This window comes from Oreochromis aureus, linkage group 23 (genome assembly GCF_013358895.1).
Source record: "Oreochromis aureus strain Israel breed Guangdong linkage group 23, ZZ_aureus, whole genome shotgun sequence".
Classification (NCBI taxonomy): Eukaryota; Metazoa; Chordata; class Actinopteri; order Cichliformes; family Cichlidae; genus Oreochromis; species Oreochromis aureus.
The window spans coordinates 2669003-2687387 of NC_052963.1; the positions used below are offsets into that span (position 1 = coordinate 2669003).

Below are 18385 nucleotides of genomic sequence, written 5' to 3' on the forward strand. Positions count from 1 at the left end.
TTCAATATCTATTATACTTTTTCTTCAGATACAGTTTAAGTTTCATCCTTTTTTTCAGCCGTTTCAGAGTTTATAATGGGTGTGTATGGGACAGAATGTTGGAGGTTAGAGTGAGACAGCTCAACAGCTAGAGTGGGGGGAGGGAAAAAATTAATCTTAAAATCTTCTCTTTAAACTGCTGCTGTGTCCACAGCGTTCGGTCTACAGCCATCATTTTACCCTCAAAACGTAGCCATCGTTGCCCTCTTTCATCCAATGTTATTGTTATTATAACAGATGTTGTGGTTCTTTCAAAAATGTCACCAATGCACACCCTCCTCCATGCAACTCTTCCATAGAGACCAATGTTAAAATGGCTCAGAAAGTTCATCTGAAAATCAGAAGTACAGGCTGTCTTTACACTGTCACCACATCCATATAATAAACTCCACGGGCATGAAAACTGAGAATTTGGTAGACTGGACATTGCTGCCGCTCACGGTGAAAGAATTTTGTCAATACGACTTGTAGTTCTCTTTTGGGAAGCATTTGTTTCTGGGTCACTTTTCTGTTTATTTGAAGCAGCAGAAGAGAGGCGCATGTCTGTCTGTGTGTGTGTGTGTGTGGTAGTGATGTGTCGGTCGCAAACGAAACGGCTCTTACGGTGTGTTCACACAAACGCGATAGAGGCGGCCAGAGCGTCAGGTTTACATGTAATGTCAATGGAAAAGCGCGATGACACGCGATTGCGGGTCCCGCGAAAATTCGGAAGCAGATTTGCGTCGCGAAAACGCCAAAACGCGTGAAACGCGCGTCAGTGTACCGCGTCTGGTGCGTTTGACTCGCGAAAAAAACCATGCGCGTCAGTTTTTGTGTTGCATTTTGTGCATACGCGTGTTTCGCCTCTACCGCTTGAGTTGGAAAAATCTGAACTCCAGCGTCAAATCGCGCCGCGACAACCAATCAGAAGCCTGGTGACGTGGCTGTAACCTAGGTCAAAGGGGCAGATCCAGCCAAAGCCCTTCATTCTTCAATGGAGGGAAGGCTAATCAACGCCGTAGCAAACAACCCGGAGCTGTACGACACCAGCTGCTTTGTGTACCGAGACAGTAATATAAAGGACCGAGCTTGGAGGAAGAAATGTGAAGAGATCGGGCAACCTGGTAAGTTCATTCATTTCTCTTTTACATTTTTCACTGACCGAGGAAGCCGCACAAAAAGCTAGCAAGCCACCGCTATTTTCCCACTGATGTACAAATACCGTTCTGCTTTTATGCATGTTGTCATATAGGAATATATTTTGTTTATTAATAAACAGCACACAGTGGTCCCGCTCATCCGTCACTGCCTCGCTTTTTCGCTGATTTTTTTTGCACCGTACAGCATTGCATTCTGCAGCCTGATTGACAAATCTCCTCCGTGCTGTGTCTCCTGCGCTTGCCAAATTGATCATGTTTTGTTTTGATAACCATCACGTCCAATAGATAAAACAGCACAAAAACACCCATAACTATGACCCTCATTCGGAAATAGACACCTGCACCGCGAGGGAAAAAGGCGCACGAAAGTGGCAGGCAGACAAAGACAAAACACGGCATAATAATACTTTTACGTTTTGCAATCTACAAAGGTTTGCACTTTGACAATCAACTTGTGAGAACTGTGACTAATGTTCATGTGTGTGGGGAAAAAAGTGTATAAAGTGCGTGGCGAGGGGCTAGTTATTCTGACAACCCCTGCTGCAATAAATGAGGGACCACTGTATATACTTTCTCTATGACTATTGTTTAAAACCTGTTAACATTTAATATTGTCTTGATAGAACCAGCTGATTCTGCTGCAGAGCATCCCCTGTTGCTTCTCCTTGCTCCCCAGTCCCTGAGCTCCTGCTGCTGCACCCACAGGTATGCAACTGTAGCATCAGATGTACAGCAGCACTGATAGCTTTTTACTCGGTGTGGGATTGCCTTGTGATCACCTTTACTAAATATCTACAACTAATCTGATTATATCCTGTTGTTTTTTTTTTCAATGTTGAAATTAAAATCTAGTAGCAGCCTTCTCATTTCTTTGTGTTTTGTGCTGTTTTACAGGCCCAGAGAGGAGGACAGCTCCGAGGCAGATGAGGGACTGGTCCCAGGACGGTCCATCGGTGGTGGAGCTGGCCATCCTGGTGTCCCTGAAGAGGCCACGCCAGTCTCCAATGGAGCATTTCCTCCTCAGCCTTGTTCCTGCTCTGGAGAGCAGCTGGGTCCTTTTTATTCCTGTCTCTCTGTAAATACTTATATTTTATATATTTATGTTTAATGTTTTTCTGTTTGAGAATTTTAATATTATTTCAAATAAATTTTTATAATGACTAATGTCTCAGTTCTACTACACAGCAAATGTTGGCACACGACTTGACACATGTAGAATTTATTTCATATTATACTAATGACAGAATATACTAATACAGTGGGATGCAAAAGTTTGGGCAACCTTGTTAATAGCCATTATTTTCCTGTATAAATCGTTGGTTGTTACAATAAAAAAATGTCAGTTAAATATATCATACAGGAGACACACACAGTGATATTTGAGAAGTGAAAAGAAGTTTACTGGATTTACAAAAAGTGTGCAATAATTGTTTAAACAAAATCAAGCACGTGCATGAATTTGGGCACCAAAAAAAAAAAAAGGAATAATATTTAGTGTATATCAATGTGTGTGTCTCCTATGTGATATATGGGGGGCCTTTGTCTGGACGTGCTTCCCATCCAGAGCTCCACAGCAGAGAGGGAAGTTCCAGCGCTCCTGGAATCCCTCTGTGATGGACCGCCAGTCTCCAGGTGAAGGCACAGCCATGAAGTCGTCCACTAGACAGTCCCAGATGGCCGTCGCTACCTGGGGGGTGATCTGGCACACTGTGGACACACCGACTCTAAAACTGAACACGATGGTCCTGAAGGAGTCCCCGGTGGCAAGGGACCTGGACAAAATTGTTCAAAATTAGTATTATGTGTACTGCAGTTACAAAATACATTATTCAAATTCCAAAATACTTTTGTGATGTCAGATTTAAATTACAAAACATAAATCTTACATAAAACATTTTCTAATTATAAGGATAATTACATAACATATATTAGATATAATATAAAACAGTCAGTTGTGTTTTGTTTTAACTTTACCATATCATAATTTGATTGGTAGCAACTTTTACCACTACAGTGTGTCAATCACTCATAATTCCTCAACATGTCAATCAGGTAGGAATGAAGTAAGACATTAATAGAAATAAAGAGTTGTATGTTGACATGTAGCCCTTTCCTTGCTTAAATCATTGTTAATATTTTTGAAAAATTAACCTGTGATAAGACATAGCTTATCAAGATAGAATATGCTAGATAGAACCATATAATTAAAGATGAACCAAACTGTTCACAATTTTATCTAACTCTCAGTTTTAAGAAAGGCTGCTGACCCCTGTTATAGTCTGACAGCTGCGGGAATTATATACAAATATTCAACTATACCAGAATTAAACCAGGTCTAAATAAAAAAAAAAAAAGGAGTGAGCATCACTACAAAGATTACAAACAGTGGTCCTCATACCATAGTTTGATATCAGCAAACACCGAGAGCATACACTGATAGACACCACAGCCATGCTATCATTGCTAACACTGATAACACCATAAATTTAATTAAATCGGGACTTGATGAGAACTGTCGAGTATCACTAGAAATATTATAAACAGTCGTCTCCATACCACAGTTTGCTATCAGTAAACACAGACGGCATTCACTGTTAGCATACCACATCCATGTTAGCAGTGTATAAACGGATGGTTTAGCATATATTAGCACAGGTATCAATAAAGGACTACCGTATTAAACACTTTTACTAACCTCAGGCAGATGGACAGGCGCTCTGCAGGTGGGATTGAGCGCCTGTAGTTGGTGTCTAGGCGGGCGATCCTGGGACCGACGCGGGACAGCAGGTCCTCAAACTGGGCGAGTGAAAGACGGTGATATCGCTGAAATCGGCCGTCATCCAGGCGCTGCTCCTGGAGCAAGTGGTGAAACTCACCAAAGTGCTCACGCCTCTGGAGGACCTGATGGACCCAGGTACGGCGAGGACGTCCTTAACGCCGCTGCTCTGCTCTCCACAGTAAATAGAGGAGGGAGACTCTCTCTTCAAACGCTAGCTCGACAGCTGCCATCTAGCAAACATACCGTGTGGCACAACTTCCTCCCACATCCCTCCCACATTTCTGGTTCACGGGCGTCAAAATATGCAATTTTGAGGCGCGATGGATTTTATGGACAGGATTTCTAGGCGCAGCCAAGTGGCGGAGGGCTTTCGCTTCGGTGGCCTCAGAATCTCATCTCTGCTTTTTGCGGATGATGTGGTTCTGTTGGCTTCATCAGGTGAAGGCCTTCAGCTCGCACTGGAACGGTTCACAGCCGAGTGTGAAGCAGCGGGAATGAGGATCAGCACCTCCAAATCTGAGGCCATGGTTCTCAGCCGAAAAGGGTGGAGTGCCCACTCCGGTCGGGATGAGTTCCTCCCCAAGTGGAGGAGTTCAAGTATCTCGGGGTCTTGTTCGCGAGTGATGGGAGAAGGGAGCCGGAGATCGACAGACGGATTGGTGCTGCGGCTGCAGTGATGCGGACGCTGCACCGGTCCGTCGTGGTGAAGAGGGAGCTGAGTGTAAAAGCGAAGCTCTCAATTTACCGGTCGATCTACGTCCCTACCCTCACCTATGGCCACGAGCTGTGGGTAGTGACCGAAAGAACGAGATCGCGGATACAAGCGGCAGAAATGAGCTTCCTCCGAAGGGTGGCTGGCCTCTCCCTTAGAGATAGGGTGAGAAGTTCGGCCATCCGGGAGGGGCTCAGAGTAGAGCCGCTGCTCCTCCACATCGAAAGGAGCCAGTTGAGGTGGTTCGGGCATCTGACAAGGATGCCTCCTGGGCGCCTCCTGGGTGAGGTGTTCGGGCATGTCCCACCGGGAGGAGGCCCAGGGCAGACCCAGGACACGCTGGAGAGATTATATCTCTCGGCTGGCCTGGGAACGCATTTGGTGTTCCCCAGATAAGCTGGAGGAGGTGGCTGGGGAGAGGGAGGTCTGGGCTTCTCTGCTTAGGCTGCTGCCCCCGCGACCCGGCCTCGGATAAAGCGGATGAAGATGGATGGATGGATGGATGGATGGATTTGTGTTGGACACACGTCGAGGTGCGAATGTGCACGCGTCAAATTAGGGGCGTTTGGGGCGTTTTCGCTCGCGTCTATCGCGTTCGGTGTGAACACACCGTTAGAGCCGACTCTTTGAAGTGAACAACGCGAGCCGGCTCCTTATTGGGAGCCGTGGGTTTTTTTGGTTTTTTTTCTCTCACCCTCTCTCTTGCCCTTTTTTTCCGCTTCACTCCCCACGCATGCCTTGTGCTTTGCGCTGGGCAGAGAGGGGAGGGGCGGTAGTTACACTCGCAGTAGCACAGGAACAGAGCGGGAGGGAAAGAGAAAGAAAGAGAGCCAGGGACAACAACGTCACATTAGAAAGGTATAGTAATCATCCACAACTATTTTCACATACAAAACACAACAGAAGTGCCCCAGGATGCTAGGGGCGGTGTTGAGCTTTTGTTACCTAGTGGCTACACAAGCCAGGAAGTACCAACGACCGGATTTGGTGTGTGGTAGTAACAGGTAAATGAACATTTTTTATAAATTATTTGAATATATATGAGTGCTTGTGTATAAATACACAAACAATACACATATGCTTTCAATTGTCTGTGAAGGTTCTCAGTCATCCAGGTCATCGTAGTCAAAGGAGTTTGCAAAGAAAAGCGTCTGGACTTCTTTGAGTTGCTTGAAGACGTTTCACCTCTCATCCGAGAAGCTTCTTCAGTTCTAAGGTCAAATGGTCGAGAGTCCCAGATTTAAACCCAGTGAGGGAGGGAGGGAACTCAAAACTGGATTATAGATGGCAGACAGTTGGTGTCGTAAACCACCGCCTCTGTTCAAAGATGGTCGCTCACAGTGGACATAGATGGCCTCTTTCACTCCTCTTTCAAACCATCTGTCCTCTCTGTCCAAAATGTGAACATTGGCATCCTCGAAAGAGTGACCTTTGACCTTAAGATGCAGATGGACTGCTGAGTCTTGTCCTGTGGAGGTGGCTCTTCTATGTTGTGCCATGCGCTTGTGAAGTGGCTGTTTGGTCTCTCCAATGTAGAGGTCTGGGCATTCCTCGCTGCACTGTACAGCATACACCACGTTGTTAAGTCTGTGTTTTGGAGTTTTGTCTTTCGGGTGAACCAGTTTGTGTCTGAGTGTGTTGCTGGGTCTGAAGTACACTGGGATGTCGTGCTTGGAGAAAACTCTCCTGAGTTTCTCTGATACACCGGCTACATAGGGGATGACAATGTTGTTGCGTCTGTCTTTCTTATCCTCCCTCGCTGGTGTCTGATCTTCTTTTCTGTGCCTCTTTGCTGACTTTATGAACGCCCAGTTAGGATAACCACATGTTTTGAGTGCTTCCTTTACGTGTGTGTGTTCCTTCTTTTTTCCCTCAGGCTTAGAGGGAACCTGTTCTGCCCGGTGGTGTAGGGTCCTAATTACTCCAAGTTTGTGTTCCAGAGGGTGATGGGAGTCAAAGAGGAGGTACTGGTCCGTGTGTGTGGGCTTCCGGTAAACTTCGATGTTGAGGTTGCCATTCTCTTCAATGTGCACAGCGCAGTCCAGGAAAGGCAAACAGTTATCCTTAGTGTCTTCCCTGGTGAACTTGATGTTTTTATCCACGGCGTTAATGTGCGCAGTGAAGGATTCCACTTCTTGTGTCTTGATTTTGACCCAGGTGTCATCTACATATCTGTACCAGTGGCTGGGTGCTCTTCCTTTAAAAGAGCCAAGAGCCTTTCTTTCCACTTCCTCCATGTAAAGGTTTTGAGTTCCCTCCCCAGACGCCTTAACGCCCACTCACATCCTGGGCCATCTGACCTCAGGAAATCACATGATAGGGTGGGGCCAGGTTTCACAATGAGCTCACCCGAAACCCTGGCTGATTAGGTCCCACACCCGCTTTCACACCTTGGCGCATGTGATTAGAGGATCACCAGGGGGTCCTTTGTCCCTCCTTGGGGGGATACTCCCACTGGGTTTAAATCTGGGACTCTCGGCCATTTGACCTTAGAACTGAAGAAGCTTCTCGGATGAGAGGTGAAACGTCTTCAAGCAACTCAAAGAAGTCCAGACGCTTTTCTTTGCAAACTCCTTTGACTATGCTTTCAATTGTGTACCACGTTATTTTTTACATTAGTAATTCCTTTTGTGCATAATTTTATATTGTTGTTAATAATGAATTCATTAAGCAACAAAACAACCTAAAGAGCCGGTTGGCAGCCGAAAGAGCCGGCTCTTTTTAGTGAGCCGAGCCGAAAGAGCCGGTTTATGGGCAGAAATCTGTGCCATCAGAAACTGAAATTGAATAAGTTAAATTTGAATTTGAATTGCTCAGATTGAATCTGAATTGTAACTTGAATAAATGCTTTTGAAAACTGAATTTGAATTAGTCTAATTTGAAATTGAATTTATGGTTTGAAAATGATCATCACTAAATTGAAATTCAAAGGAGTTTGCAAAGAAAAGCATCTGGACTTCTTTAAGTTGCTTGAAGACGTTTCACCTCTCATCCGAGAAGCTTCTTCAGTTCTAAGGTCAAATGGCCGAGAGTCCCAGATTTAAACTCAGTGGGAGTATCCCCCCAAAGAGGGACAAAGGACCCCCTGATGATCCTCTAATCACATGAGCCAAGGTGTGAAAGCAGGTGTGGGACCTAATCAGCCAGGGTTTCGGGTGAGCTCATTGTGAAACCTGGCCCCACCTTGTCATGTGAATTCCTGAGGTCAGATGGCCCAGGATGTGAGTGGGCGTTAAGGCGTCTGGGGAGGGAACTCAATACCGAACTTTGCCACACAAAGCATAACTGTTTGCCTTTCCTGGACTGCACCGTGCACATTGAAGAGAATGGCAACCTCAACATCGAAGTTTACCGGAAGCCCACACACATGGACCAGTACCTCCTCTTTGACTCCCATCACCCTCTGGAACACAAACTTGGAGTAATCAGGACCCTACGCCACCGGGCAGAACATGTTCCCTCTAAGCCTGAAGGGAAAAAAGAAGGAACACACACACGTAAAGGAAGCACTCAAAACATGCGGTTATCCTAACTGGGCGTTCATAAAGTCAGCAAAGAGTCAAAGAAAAGAAGATCAGACACCAGCGAGGGAGGATAAGAAAGACAGACGCAACAACGTTGTCATCCCCTATGTAGCCGGTGTATCAGAGAAACTCAGGAGAGTTTTCTCCAAGCACGACATCCCAGTGTACTTCAGACCCAGCAACACACTCAGACAGAAACTGGTTCACCCGAAAGACAAAACTCCAAAACACAGACTTAACAACGTGGTGTATGCTGTACAGTGCAGCGAGGAATGCCCAGACCTCTACATTGGAGAGACCAAACAGCCACTTCACAAGCGCATGGCACAACATAGAAGAGCCACCTCCACAGGACAAGACTCAGCAGTCCATCTGCATCTTAAGGATAAAGATCACTCTTTCGAGGATGCCAATGTTCACATTTTGGACAGAGAGGACAGATGGTTTGAAAGAGGAGTGAAAGAGGCCATCTATGTCCACTGTGAGCGACCATCTTTGAACAGAGGCGGTGGTTTACTGACACCAACTGTCTGCCATCTATAATCCAGTTTTGAGTTCCCTCCCAGACGCCTTAACGCCCACTCACATCCTGGGCCATCTGACCTCAGGAATTCACATGACAAGGTGGGGCCAGGTTTCACAATGAGCTCACCCGAAACCCTGGCTGATTAGGTACCACACCCACTTTCACACCTTGGCTCACGTGATTAGAGGATCACCAGGGGGTCCTTTGTCCCTCCTTGGGGGGATACTCCCACTGGGTTTAAATCTGGGACTCTCGGCCATTTGACCTTAGAACTGAAGAAGCTTACGGTAGGAAAACGTGCAAAAGAATGTCAAAACCATTGCTGTTTGGGTTTACTTACATCTTACACAGCATCCCAACTCTTTAGCTTTCTTAAAAACCTTAGCTACAGTGAATATTTAGTCTAACACTCATCAGTGTCTGGATCATTACTGATCACTTTGGTGTGATATGATATATAACTCTTCTGTTACATATCAGAATGATTAATTACACAGTACTCTTAACATACTCCTCAATTGTTGTGTTTGACAGGCAGACAGGTCAGAAATTGTCAGGTCAGCAAGACACCTGCTAAATTTACTAACTTCTACATCTACCACTGTTCGGCCCAGTGTTCAGACTCACCAAGAGCCTCCCAGGTTTTGTGAAGCTAGACACAAACAACACATGCACAGATTACCAAATAACTTTTGAATCATTTGACACGTGTTTTACTGTTGTACTATATTAATTAGTTAGCATAAAATGATGTGATGCATCTTCTGAATATTGTGTCATTCTAGCAGACAGGAAACGAGTCAGGAGAGAGGGAGAGATGGCCGACCAAGTATCCACACAGAAATGACTAGGTTCCTTGTTGTATTTGTTCCTTTGTCAGACTTGTTGTTCCTTATACTTACTTATTTAAGTTCTCAATACCCATAACTTGTTAAGGTGTACAATTGTATTATTTTATATCAACTTAGAACATGTCTTCACAGGTCTTTTCCTGCTCTTTATGGAAACAAAGCAAAGCGCCGGTGCTTTCGAGGGCCTGCCAACCAATTCACACCAGTTAAAGAGATATAACTTAATTTTTATCTCTTACCCAAGCTTGTTCAGTCTACTCCAAAAGGCAGTGAAGAATTTGTCCATCTGCAAGCTGGTTTGGGACGTAGGTCTACACTGATACCTGACAGCTACAGTCATGATGAGGTAAGGTACTGCTCCACATTGACAGGAAAATATATTTGTTGTAAGTTAACGATCAAAAAGTGTTTGTCTTTATTCGGAGTCAATTAATTTGGTGGTCGATGGTTTATTTCAAAGGTATGTTCAAGACTCAAAGATCTGTATCCAAAACTGGAAAGTGTTTCTGGGGCCTGGCTGATTTACAAAGGAGCAGGTAGAAAAAACCTCTTAATGGCCATTCCAAGTTTTGAATTGATAGTTATAGAAGAATTTTGATGATATCATGACCATGAATGCACTGCGATGTGTACTGCCACATTTTGAATAGTACTGAGTCACTCACTTTTCTCGAAAGGTGGATGGGGTTCTCGGAAACTAAATATGGTGCCTCCTGAGGACAGTGGATATACTGGGTCACTGCTAAAGAATGCAAGTGCTGGGGGAAAGACCGTCCTATACATTGCTCCAATCCAGGAATCCAGGAAAAGCTAGACACTCAGCCGCTGCCCCCTGACTCCAGCTCCTTCTCCAATATGCCAAAGGCGATGTGCCACTCATGTCAAACCAGCTACCCACTTCAACTCTTAGCACTGCATATTGAAACATGTCAGCCTTCAGATACTAATGCACAGGAGGTGTGTACAGTCCCGTTGCATGGATGAGTCTGGGAGATCACATTACACGTAGCTTTGTCCTATAAAACTACGTAATGACTGAAACTTTGAAAATTTTTAAAGGATAAAATGCAGTTTCAAAGCAAATAAATTCATTTTCAAAATATAAAATTCAATTTCAATTTAGTGATGATCATTTTCAAACCATAAATTCAATTTCAAATTAGACTAATTCAAATTCAGTTTTCAAAAGCATTTATTCAAGTTACAATTCAGATTCAATCTGAGCAATTCAAATTCAAATTTAACTTATTCAAATTCAGTTTCTGATGGCACAGATTTCTGCCCATACCGGTTCTCTAAAAAGAGCCGAAAATCCCATCACTAGTGTGTGATGTGTCGCTATAGCAACCAGGCTCACACCTGCTTGCTTAACGAGCTCTGTCTCTCACTGTGCCAAGATTCATCTTAAACACTTCTCTTTCAACTGCTGCTGTGTCCACAGTGTTTGCTCTACAGCCATCATTTTTCCCTCAACACGTAGCCATCGTTGTTCTCTTTCCAACAGCATGTCTTTCAAAGCTCAGAGATGTAAACTTTTTAAAGTGTGGATCCAAGTAGAGGGATCACATTTTAGTCATTCAGTGATTTAAAGAATATGAACTTTTAATATTCATGCAAATGTTTTCTGACTCTAAATGTTATTTTGTCATTACTCAATTTCCCTTTTTAAACACGTTCAGATATTTTTAAACTTCTTCTGTCTGAAAGTCAGCTTTCAAAAGTTCTGCACTTTTGTTTTCAGGTGAAAATTTCTGTATTTTTCATCTCATTCAACATTTTTTACTTAGTATTCAGCAATTATTTCAACTCAAAACATTCAGCTATCAGCATTCACACAGCAGTTTCTTCAGAAAATGCATTTTCTAGTTCTTCTTGAATTTGTGAATTGATGAAGTACAAAAATTGTATAAAGAAGAATAAAGAAACATACCCTGATACAAAGTCAGGAAGAGAAGAATGGCACCCACTGCAACTCTCATGTTTTGGTCTGGAAGTTAAAGAAAACAGAAAATTATGTATACGCTCCTGTGCCCAAGAAAATTACTCTACAGGATTGATTGCCCCACCACCCACAGGAAAAGCTTGTAGGGGTTTGGTGCTTTGTAAATAAGGAGGCAATCATGGGCGGAGCTCCTGGCAATCCAATCCTTAGCTTCCAAAACTGGCTTGTGGTACATGGAATGTCAGTTCTTTGTGGAAAAGGAGTCTGAGCGAGGCTGAGAGACACTGACTAGATGTAGTCGGGCTCACCTCAGTGGACAGCTCCCGCAATCACCAAGGGTGATTTCAAAGGATTCGTTTGACTGTTGGGGTTTTCTTTGCAGCGTCTTTAGGGTCTTTACCTCACAATATAGTAGTGCCTTGAAGCAACTGCTGCTGTGATTTGGTTTTATATTAATAGAATAGAATTGAATTCAATTGAACTGAATTATACTTGTATTCCCCGGTTCGCTATGTTTGGGTTTTCCCCAGTGGATACCTCCATGTACCTTCTGGTCACGGAACACGTCCTGACTGTTGTGTTGCCTAAGTGCCAAGTGACAGTTCCCAGTAACCAGCCTTCTTTGAGTCACTGGATGGGGTGCTAAAGAGTGCTCCATCTGGGGACTCCATTGTTTTGCTAAAGGACTTTAACTCTCAATGGGTCAATGACAGTGTGACCTGGAGTGGTCTCATATGAACCCAAGTAGTGTTCTGTTATTGGATTGTGGAGCATAAGGATGTCAAAGTGCACTTGGCACCAGGTCATCCTAGGTCACAGATCAATGATCAATTTTGTAATTATCAGATCTAAGGATGTATGTCTTGGACACTTGGGCATAGAGACGAGATGAACTGTGAAGTGATCACCACCAGTTTCTGAGATGGATCAGGTTGGCAAGTTGCTGGACAGACCTTGTGTGACCAGATGTTTAGTGGGGGTGTACTGGAAACCTTTGCCAGAGGTGAGAATGGAAGATCTTGCAGACTATGGCCTCTGCCAGAGTTTCAATTGCACTTTGAGGGAAGCTAGGGACATTGAGTCAGAGAGGACCATGTTTTGCACTTTTAAAACTCTGAATCATGAAAACCCCTGACTACAAGGCTGTTGGTAGTCCCAAAAACATGTTTTAAAACCAGAGGAGATAGATCTTTTAGATCGGTGGCCCCAGGTTGTGGAATGCTCTGCCTCGATCATTACATTGCCTTGATTGTATTTATTCTTTTAAACAGCAGCTTAAGACTCATTTATTTAGGTTGGCTTTTACCTAGATTTGTGCTGTATGTTCAATTGTGCTGTTGTATGTATATCTGTTTCATATTATTGTAAAGCACTTTGTGGTTTTTATCCTGTGAAGAGTGCTATATAAATAAAGTAAAGTAAACTATAAAGCTGGGGTAACCTGCTGCCAGCCAAAAGTAAAGAAGTCACTTGGATGAGTAACAAAATGTTTCTCCTACAGAAAAAGCAATGTGCAGATGAACAGAGTCAGCTTCCTGGGATTTCCTAAATTGGATGATTGAGGATGTATCAAGTGTAATTAGCACAGTTTCTCGAGGCAACTTTTTGCACACTGTCCAGTCCAGCGAAATTAATTTAATTTCTATTTATAATCAATTATAAGGATAAGTAAAAATTAAAAATTCAGTACAATATATATATATATATATATATATATATATATATATATATATATATATATATATATATATATATATATATATATATCCCACTAAAAAGGGTTTGTAATTTGTTGCCCAATGAGCAGTCATTTTGAAACAACTGATCTTTTCTGATCCAAAACTGATCCACATATCTCACTTATCTTAACTGCACTACTGTATAGTTCTGTGTAAATAATCATTCTGTACATACAATAATTTTTAATCCTACAACTGTTTATAACTTGCATAGTTCACATTTCTGTATAACTGTATATCTCAGATTTCTGTATAGTTTTTTTATTTCATATTTATATCCTGTTCATAGCCTGTACATACTTATAGTTATAGAATATTCATAACATACTTCATACCGTGTACATTATAACATACCATAATAGACCCATTTCTGTGATATACTTACATATCTATATTATTGCTAATATATATTGTAATATATCTATATCACGGCTAAAGCACTTCTGGATGGATGCAAACTGCATTTCGTTGCCCTGTACCTGTGCATGTGCAATGACAATAAAGTTGAATTCTATTCTATTCTATTTTGTCAGTGACATACAAACACAAACCAAATATGGCGCTGACCGTACTCTTCAAAATCCCTTTGTTCACTTTAAAGCACCTGCATTATTTAAGCCTTTATGTGTCAGTGTTCTTTGCAGCACTTTAAAGACCTTTCCATATCAGCATGTCAGATGCGAGCAAACTTCCCTAGTGTTATGAACAAAATGGAATCTACTTTACAAAGTTTGCAGTTAAGAACTAATTTACTTGTGAGTTGTTACCTCGTGCTTAGATCGTCAGCTCCCAATCTCTGTCCTGTATCTTGGAAGAAGTGTCGGCTTTACAGTGGGTGCTGTCTTTTATAACCATTGCACAATCAGCTGAAGGAGGCGATGTATTGTGGAATAGGTTTTGTTGGGGATTTAATGTGACTGAGACTTGTTGAAAATTGTCATTTCACATGAAATCATCACCAAAACAAGGAAGTAACAGTGTTACTTCCTTATTTTGGTGGGGATTTCATGTGACCGAGGCTTGTTGAAAATTTTCACTTCGCATAAAATCCCCACCAAAAGTAAGTAACACTGTGTTACTTCCATTCACGTAAAGATTTCATGTGACTGAAGCTTGTTGAAAATTGTCACTTCTGACATACACACAGATAGACCCTTTAAGCTCGGGTCCTCTACCAGAGGCCTGGGAGCTTGAGGGTCCTGCGCAGCATCTTAGCTGTTCCTAGGACTGCGCTCTTCTGGACAGAGATCTCAGTTCCTGGGATCTGCTGGACCCACTCGCCTAGCTTGGGAGTCACCGCACCTAGTGCTCCAGTTACCACGGGGACCACTGTTACCTTCACCCTTCACATCCTCTCGAGCTCTTCTCTGAGCCCTTGGTATTTCTCCAGCTTCTCGTGTTCCTTCTTCCTGATATTGCTGTCATTCGGAACCGCTACATCGATCACTACGGCCGTCTTCTTCTGTTTGTCTACCACCACTATGTCCGGTTGGTTAGCCACCACCATTTTGTCCGTCTGTATCTGGAAGTCCCACAGGATCTTAGCTCGGTCATTCTCCACCACCCTTGGGGGCGTCTCCCATTTTGACCTCGGGACTTCCAGGTTATACTCGGCACAGATGTTCCTGTACACTATGCCGGCCACTTGGTTATGGCGTTCCATGTATGCCTTGCCTGCTAGCATCTTACACCCTGCTGTTATGTCCTGGATTGTCTCAGGGGCATCTTTACACAGCCTGCACCTGGGGTCTTGCCTGGTGTGATAGACCCCAGCCTCTATGGATCTTGTGCTCAGAGCTTGTTCCTGTGCTGCCATGATTAGTGCCTCTGTGCTGTCTTTCATTCCAGCTTTGTCCAGCCACTGGTAGGATTCTGGATGTCAGCCACCTCCTCTATCTGCCGGTGGTACATATCATGCAGGGGTCATGGTGGCGTGGAAAGTTCCGGGGCTGACGGCTGTGCGGGAGCAGACGGGGGAGGCATAGCGGGACCTGGCAGAGGTATGTGCTGAGCGAGAGCCTGAGTGAGTGCGAGCAACTGATGGTTAATGTGTTGCAGCATCTGCTCATGTCGCTCCAACAAGGCTTCTGGAGAGGGGGCGGGTTGCTGAGCTGAGTCCGCTGGATCCATAGTATGGCTGGATTGTTACTGTCACGGGTTGCTTAGAGGATCCACTCGCAGGACTCCTGAATAGCGTTCAAACAGAGACTGTTTATTACAGATCTTCACCAAGTGTATGTACAGACAGTGCGGGGTTAGTGCTATATACAAGACGTGAGGGGCTGGGGTCCAGGGCTCCAGGGAAAACGGGAAAATCACACACGCGCTCAGTTCAACCTCTCTCTTCTCCACTAGCGACCAGTCACTCCTTCCACACTCCACACGAGGAAACACAGGGACGGGTCCGGGGAATCTAGGAACAAAGAAACACTCGTTAAGTCTCTGAGACAGAGGCACAGGAAACTTGAGCTAGACGTGTACTGACAAGAGCCTTCACAACAATCCAGCATTGAACAGCTGATCTCCTCCTTCTAATATACCAGCTGGTCTGATGAGGCCCAGGTGTGCGCAATCCGGGAAGGCGTGGACCGAGGGCATGAACCCGCCATGAGTTCCGCCCCGGCAAAACAGGGGAGAGAAGGGGAGAGGGAGAGAGAGAGGAAAAAGAGAAGAGAAGGGTGGCTAGGAGTGGAGAGATTCTGATCAGCACCTTGCCGATCCTGCAGGTCGTGACACTTACACTTTGATTTATATGGTTGCAAGGTTAAAACAGCATGAAAAAACATTCCTGGAACTTGCTTATATAAACCAGATGATTTGTTTCTCTTTAAATCACATCTAACTTCTAAATGAATGTTTCACATTTTGGGTTGTCTAGACCAAAATAATAAATTTTGCTCTACAAGGGCCTGATATCCACTTACGAGGACATTATACTGCTACTGTCCTATCAAAATTTAAAGCGAATGTCCTCATATGTGGAACTCATTTTTCTCAGAAACAAAAAATCAGGTAAAAAAAAAAAAAAAAAAAAAAAAAAAAAATCACGTAATTCTTTGTTTTTAAATTCATCAGGTCCCAATCAGCCCAAAACACAAAGAGAAATTAAAAATGCATGCCATGAAAGAGTTCGGGTCTTAGGAGGTTAAAGGTCAGTAATACTCCATTGTTGCTGTTCATGAACTTTTCTCTCAGTTCTTTCACTCCTGGACTTTCTTTAGTGGTGTCACTGTTGTCTATAGAAGTGTATCATGTTTGTGGGAGCATCATCGTGCTGAAAACAAAGTGAAGTTTAAACAGTTCATCAATGGCTGCCAGTGATATGGTCAGTGTTGGGAAGGTTACTTTTAAAATGTATTCCGTTACAGATTACAGATTACATGCCCCAAAATATATTCTGTAAGGTATTCCGTTACGTTACTCAATGAGAGTAACATATTCTGAATACTTTGGATTACTTAATATATTATCATGCTTTTTACAATTACGTGACTGTACTATTGCTGTGTGATTTATTACTATTACTGAAGATCCGCGGCTCCGAACCGTAGTAAAGGGACCTCTGGCTAATATGTTGGGTTCATGTCGGGCTCGTAGCCGAAAACTAGCTTTACTTTGTTGTCTGGGTCAACTTTGCTAGCGAGAGACAGAGAGAGGCGTTGAAAGGCTGCTCCAACGGAGGTTATTGTTTCGGAGGAAAACACGAGCACAGTGTACAGTCGAGTCTTAATAGCTTACTTACAACTGGGCTTGTCAGGCACTCTTCTTGGCTGCAGTGGTTATTATTATATTTACATGCTTCCAGCTCCCGTTTTTGCTCGATGACAACTCGTACTTTTCCACTATCCTTTTTCTCCCTCCTCTTGCTCGCAGACACATAACGTGTATGGTAGTCCATTCTCCCTGCAGCACGGACTACACTGCCCATCAGGCTACATTCTTTAGAGCTATGCCTGTAGCATTCTGCCTTTTAGCTTAGCACAACAACAACAACAAAAAGGCGCTCTCTCACCCAGGAAACACACAGTCGCAGAGAGAGAGAGAGAGAGCGTTGCCCTGTAACCATGGCAACCGTAACACTGCCGCCTGGAACAACAGAACGTAGCTGTCAAACAAAACCCAAACAGTCCTGACCCGCCACAATATGAAACAGGAAAGTACTGCCGTGTAATTCATTTATTTCAACAAAGTAACTGTATTCTAAATACCACCTTTTTAAACGGTAACTGTAACGGAATACAGTTACTCATATTTTGTATTCCATTACTCCCCAACACTGGATATGGTTCCCTGGGAGGGGATGAGCTTATCATCTTGTAGTATGTGTTCATGGCTGGATGGGTCGACTGTTTGTGTGGAAGAATGGGCCAACTTTACAGTTGGAAGTATCTGGAAGCTCCACCAGGACGCGCAGGTGGATTTTCCGCCTTGGCACTGCCGCCAGGTCTGTCTGCTCGCCCGGCTGGATAACTGTCTCCGGCCCCTCTGCCGCGGCTGCCATATACTCCTCTGCCAGCGTGTCTGCATGCAGCCCCTCCACAAACTGCTCCAAAACGATCTTGGCCAGCATGCGGGCTTCTCCCTCCGATGGCCCGGGCTGCAGCCATCTCACCACCGTGTCATGCAGCTTCCGTGCCCACCCGAACAGACGATCCTCCCCCATCATCCAGCAGGCCCTGAACCACCGTTGATGATCTTCCGGGGAGAGGCCCAGTTGGTCAAGCACGGCCTGGCCGATGTCTGCGAAGTTCCCTTGTGATTCTTGCCACAGACTCAGACCCGCCGTCTGGGGCTCCCACGACAACAAGGGCAGCAGCATCGGCGCTCACTCCAGCGGAGGCCACTGGCATGTTTCTGCTGTGGGCTGGAAGGCCTCCAGGAAAACCTGGGGACTGTGCCCTTCCCCCATGCGATGCAGTGCCACTGTCAGGGGAGGGGTGGGCAGTGACACGACGACCCTGATGGCAAGCAAGAGAGGGATGTGATGTCATGAATAAACCATAGCCAGTCAGCTCTCTTCTATAGTGGTCTGTAGCTCTTTACGCTCTTTACTCCTTGTTGTAGGACTGAAGACAGACTGACCACTTGTGAATTACTCTCCGGGCGTCATTTGCCCCATACTGCTATGCAGGAT

General features: G+C 44.2%; 1 long non-coding RNA gene across 1 annotated transcript in view; it reads right to left on the minus strand.

Annotated features, from left to right (window-relative positions):
• LOC116325942 overlaps positions 1-14375 on the minus strand; it is a 19539-nt gene extending 5164 nt beyond the window's left edge. The window contains exons 1-2 of the long non-coding RNA XR_004199888.2: positions 14019-14375; positions 11501-11557 (exon numbers count right to left, since the gene is read on the minus strand). This is a non-coding gene — a long non-coding RNA (uncharacterized LOC116325942). The remainder of the gene's footprint in view (positions 1-11500; positions 11558-14018) is intronic.
• Positions 14376-18385: the final 4010 nt, after the last annotated feature.